We start from the raw sequence: 4,705 nt of genomic DNA on the forward strand, positions 1-4,705 counted from the left end.
GATTTATGACCAAACTTTTGATGTCACCCATATGAGGATGGGTTCCCCTTTGAGTCTGGTTCCTCTCAAGGTTTCTTCCTCATATCATCTAAGGGAGTTTTTCCTTGCCACTGTCGCCACGGCTTGCTCATCAGGGACAAACGCACACCATTCACCTTCACTGTTGTTTTCTGTAAAGCTGCTTTAAAACAATGTCTGTTGTGAAAAGCGCTATACAAATAAACTTGACTTGACTTGACTTGACATATGGTGATATTTTCTCAACCTTGTGAGAACTCTGGCTGCTGCATTCTGGACTAACTGTAAATTGTTGTTTAATGAAGCAGGACATCCACCTAGTAATGCATTACAATGGTCCAGTCTGGAGGTCATGAATGCATGGACGAGCTTTTCTGCATCAGATACAGACAACATGTTTCTTAGCTTAGCAATATTTCTAAAGGTAGTTTTTGTAATATGGTTGATATGATGTCTTTTAAAAATCATTTCAACCATATTACAAAAACTGTCTTTGGAAATATTGCTAAACTAAGAAACGTCTATATCTGATGCAGAGAAGCTCGTTAAAATTAAAAGATTGGATGACACATAACTTACTATTATTATATTCTGATAAGACAGACACTAAGTTAACCTGGTCAATTGAGATGTTTTGTCCGATTTTGATGAGATATATAACTGGGTATCATTAGCATAACAATGAAAGCTAATCCCATGCATATTAATAATATTTCCCAAGGGAAGCATGTTTATTGTGAAAAATAGGGGTCCTAGAACTGAACCTTGTGGTAAAGTAATATCTTAAAGAAAATACATTCTCTGTTAAGGCATCTTTCTTATATAATCTGTCCACACATCCTACCTAAGTTTATTGTCCAGCATTATACCAAGGTATTTGAATTTTGTTGCTAATTGTATTTGCTTTCCATATGTACATTTGGAATCTAAATATTAGCCAGCACTGAACCTGAGCCACTTACATACCTGAAAAAACAAACAACTTTAACTAATGTCAACACAAAAAAAAAGAAAGATAGCAAACTGGCCCAGATGGTCCTACCGGACTGGCCTTCTTGAGTGCAATATTTTTTATCAATATGACGCATCCTAAATGTCTATAAGACAAATAAAATAATAAAACTATTTACTTAAAAGAGACGACCGTGTTCTGAACACATGCTCATCCCTCCAACATATATATTTTTTCTTTCTTTCATTTCTAAAATGGAAACCTGCAAAATACTTTGTTAAATGTTTGGATTTGAATTTTAGACATTTATATATTTCATTTAATATTTTATTGGTTTAATTGTCTTATTCTTAAACAATAAATATCTGATGGTTTAAAGCTCTTATCTTCCCGTACTCTTCATCATGATAAGGCAAGCTGGAGCTGGTTCATTCTTTACACAAGGTTGGCAAACACTGAAACTTGTTCTGTGGAAGAGAACTTTTAGCCTCTGAGGAGTTTCTTAAATCTTTTCCAGTAAATGTTGCCAAATCGGCTCTTGGGTGTGTCATTATTCAGGGGAAATTCACACTGATTATTTCAGTATTGTGTAAGTGTTCAAAATATCTTTCATTATTTGCACACACACTTTCAATTTTGGTTTTGGACAGTTCAACATTCAGCTGAAATTCTTTGCTTTGCCTTTTGTAAAACTTGCCAAAGATGTTCTTCACTAGTAGGTGATTTCTTCATGATCCACTTCATCCCCGAGCAGATCAATAGGACTTCTATGTGGTGAATGGGCAGGACACACTTACAGATCTTGAGCATAGGCTTCGGCTCATCATCTTGTTGTGCAGTAAAGTCGGTTAGATTGATGAGCTGCAGTCCAGACGGAACTGCATGGTGTTGAAGTATGTAATGGGAGCCATGTTGGTTCAGAATTCCTTTCACTTTCTGTAATAAGTGTCCTAAACAACCCCAAACTTAATGTTTGACTGTGGGGGTGAGTCTGATCACATCATCTCTCTTGTTCTCTGTCTTACACAAGTTCTTCTGTTCTTATTTGGACTCCACAGAACTTTCTTCCAGGCATTTACTGTCCATTTGTGTGCCTAGTTTGTTGTATATAAATAAAAGGAACATGAATATTTCTCAAAAAACCCATACAAGACTAGTAACATACTCCTTTCTGCTCTTATCTCTCTTCTGTAACTACAGCTCCTCAGCTCCATCCATCAAACTGGAATTCAGTTTATATAAAAAACAACTCCCTCTAAATCTCTTAGAATTGAACTGCAACACTCAGTACCAGTTAAAGACTGTCAGATATCGTGAAGGAAGTGACTGAAATTCTCCACTCATGATTTTAGATTTATGGCATACGCTAGACACGCTTATCCAGAGTAACTTATGAGGGTCTCATTTATGCGAGTGAGCAGTTGAAATGCTGACAGCGTTGCAACAGTGGTAGCTGGGTGGTGCTGGGATTTGAGCTCACAACCTTATGATCAGAAGTCGACAGTAACGTCTCAAACACTAAGCAACTTCCCCTTTTTCACTTCCAATCTTTAAAACTATAAAACTGTAGGCAAATATGTAACAGTCAAACCAAAATTGTATGTGTTAGAAGACATTTTTAAGGCTATTGTATTATATAATAATAGAGTTTGTCTTTTCAGCATTGTCAACGTGGCACTTATCACTGACATGCAGAAATAATAAAAAAGTCGGGTTTCAGCAAGAAAAAACCAAACATGCAAAGCTTTATGACTCACCAAATTAACAAAAACCAGGCACGCACATCTCCCTCCTCCAAAAAAATTAATCAATAAACACTGGGTTCAGGATTGGCTACATAAGAACCACCCTTTCTGAACATCACAATTTATAACGGAGCTCTTCGTCTGTCTTTCAGAGAACAACAGTGACATTCGTGCCTCCACCTACAGCAGGTGAGTGATATACACTTATATACAGTTCAGCTGTAAAGTTTTTTTTTCCCATTTAATATAATGCATGAAAAAGTGCTGTGTCTTTTTCAAGCATTGGATCCGTTCATCTGTTTGAACTCGACCTAGAAGTTCATTCTGCTTCCAATACAGAACCATCTCAGACCTGCTTTATTTAATGCTTTATTTAATGTTTATTCACTTTATCTGTAATGACCAGAGTGCAGCTGCACACCACAATATTATAGTCATGTATTTCAGTATCCAACAGCTCACTCCCAGGGACTTGAGAATAAAGGAATGTAATCATGTAATTTGTTGACATGGCAGGCAGATATGATATATATTTAATATTTATGAAAAATCAGAGGTTAATCTATAACATATGGCTAGAAAATATAAATGTACAAACATCTTAGTGTTCTTTTCTGTAGGAAAAAAATGGGAGACGTACTTAAAATCCTCACGTCCGTCGTTTTGCTCAGCCGACTGTGCTGGACACAAGATTATGGCACTATTCCATCTAAACCAACAATCAGCTCGACTTATCGAATTGAGTGCAAGGATCACTGTGAGTTTCATACTGAAGATTCGTACTACCGCTGCAACACGGCGAAAGGGTGGGACTACTGCTCCCCGGGGCCTGACTTGACGCATACGAGCGATCCGTGCAGAGAGGGTGATTTTTGTGATACTCACGGCTATGGCTACACCTGGTGCTGGACAAACTTAAGCTGGGGCTACTGTAGCCTTTTCCATGACGGTTCCAAAATGAATGTTCGTCAAAAAAGACAACCGAATACTGTAGAGATCTGTTCAGTGCATGACATAGCTAAAAATAGGAGGACAACGCTCACTGCAGAACCAAATTCTAACGTAATAGCAGATGGCAACAGCTGGAAGAAGGAGATGAGTGATTTAATCGAAAACTGGAAAAATGATAAATTACAAGACCAGGCCAAATCCAATCTCATCCAATCCAAAAAGCTTCGCATCGACCTACAGGGGCTGCAGAAGAGGTCTAATCGGGATTATTATAACTTGCAAATTCAGATAAATAAGAAACGCAAAAATAACGAGAGCACCACGCTGGCCCAAGTGATCATGCCAAAAGGTGAAGACATTCCTGACAGATATGTCCGTCGAGCCTTCACTGAGAGCGCCAAACAGCGTGCCAGGGTTTTCATTGACGTGACTTATGGCAACATTCCAATAAGGCAAGGACAAAACTGTGACTGAACCAACCTACTCTGCTGAAGTTCCTTCAGAGCCACATTGCATCATATTTTATGAATTAACGTGATTCTTATGTGATTTCTGCTTACAGCTGAGTTAACTTTGTGTAGAAATATGTAGAACATGTTCAATTATATCTATAATCCCATCATATAGAATGTGGAATGATCATCCAGATTATATTCAAATGAAATAGTGGAATGATGAATGATTTATCCTGCTTCAAGCAATGTATCTAAAATGTAACCACGAATAAAAATCTGCAAAAATCTTCCTGCAGAATGTTGTTCAGAATATATGGAATGTTTGGAGCTTCTGGTTTAATGTTCTTTCAGTGACAGTAGATACCCACACACACCCACACACACATTTTTGTGATATTTTGAGCGACATAGGTGAATATAAAAAAAAATAGAGATGTGCATTAAAATAAAGGGTTCAAATTTCATCCCAGAAAAGATTTTGCCCACAGAGTGAAGAATGCACTGAAAACTACACTAATAATACATGAATCAAGTGTCGATAAAGAACACACACAAAAAAGGTAATAAAAAAAGGATGAAAATTA

General features: G+C 37.2%; 1 long non-coding RNA gene across 1 annotated transcript; it reads left to right on the forward strand.

Moving 5' to 3' along the window:
• The first annotated feature begins 1,092 nt into the window (after positions 1-1,092).
• Positions 1,093-4,416, forward strand: LOC310721394. The gene is made up of 2 exons (XR_014532011.1): positions 1,093-2,904; positions 3,336-4,416. It is a non-coding gene; the product is annotated as an uncharacterized lncRNA (long non-coding RNA).
• The last annotated feature ends 289 nt before the right edge of the window (positions 4,417-4,705 follow it).

The sequence above is a fragment of the Silurus aristotelis genome (assembly GCF_946808225.1).
Source record: "Silurus aristotelis genome assembly, chromosome: 27".
In the NCBI taxonomy this organism is placed as follows: Eukaryota; Metazoa; Chordata; class Actinopteri; order Siluriformes; family Siluridae; genus Silurus; species Silurus aristotelis.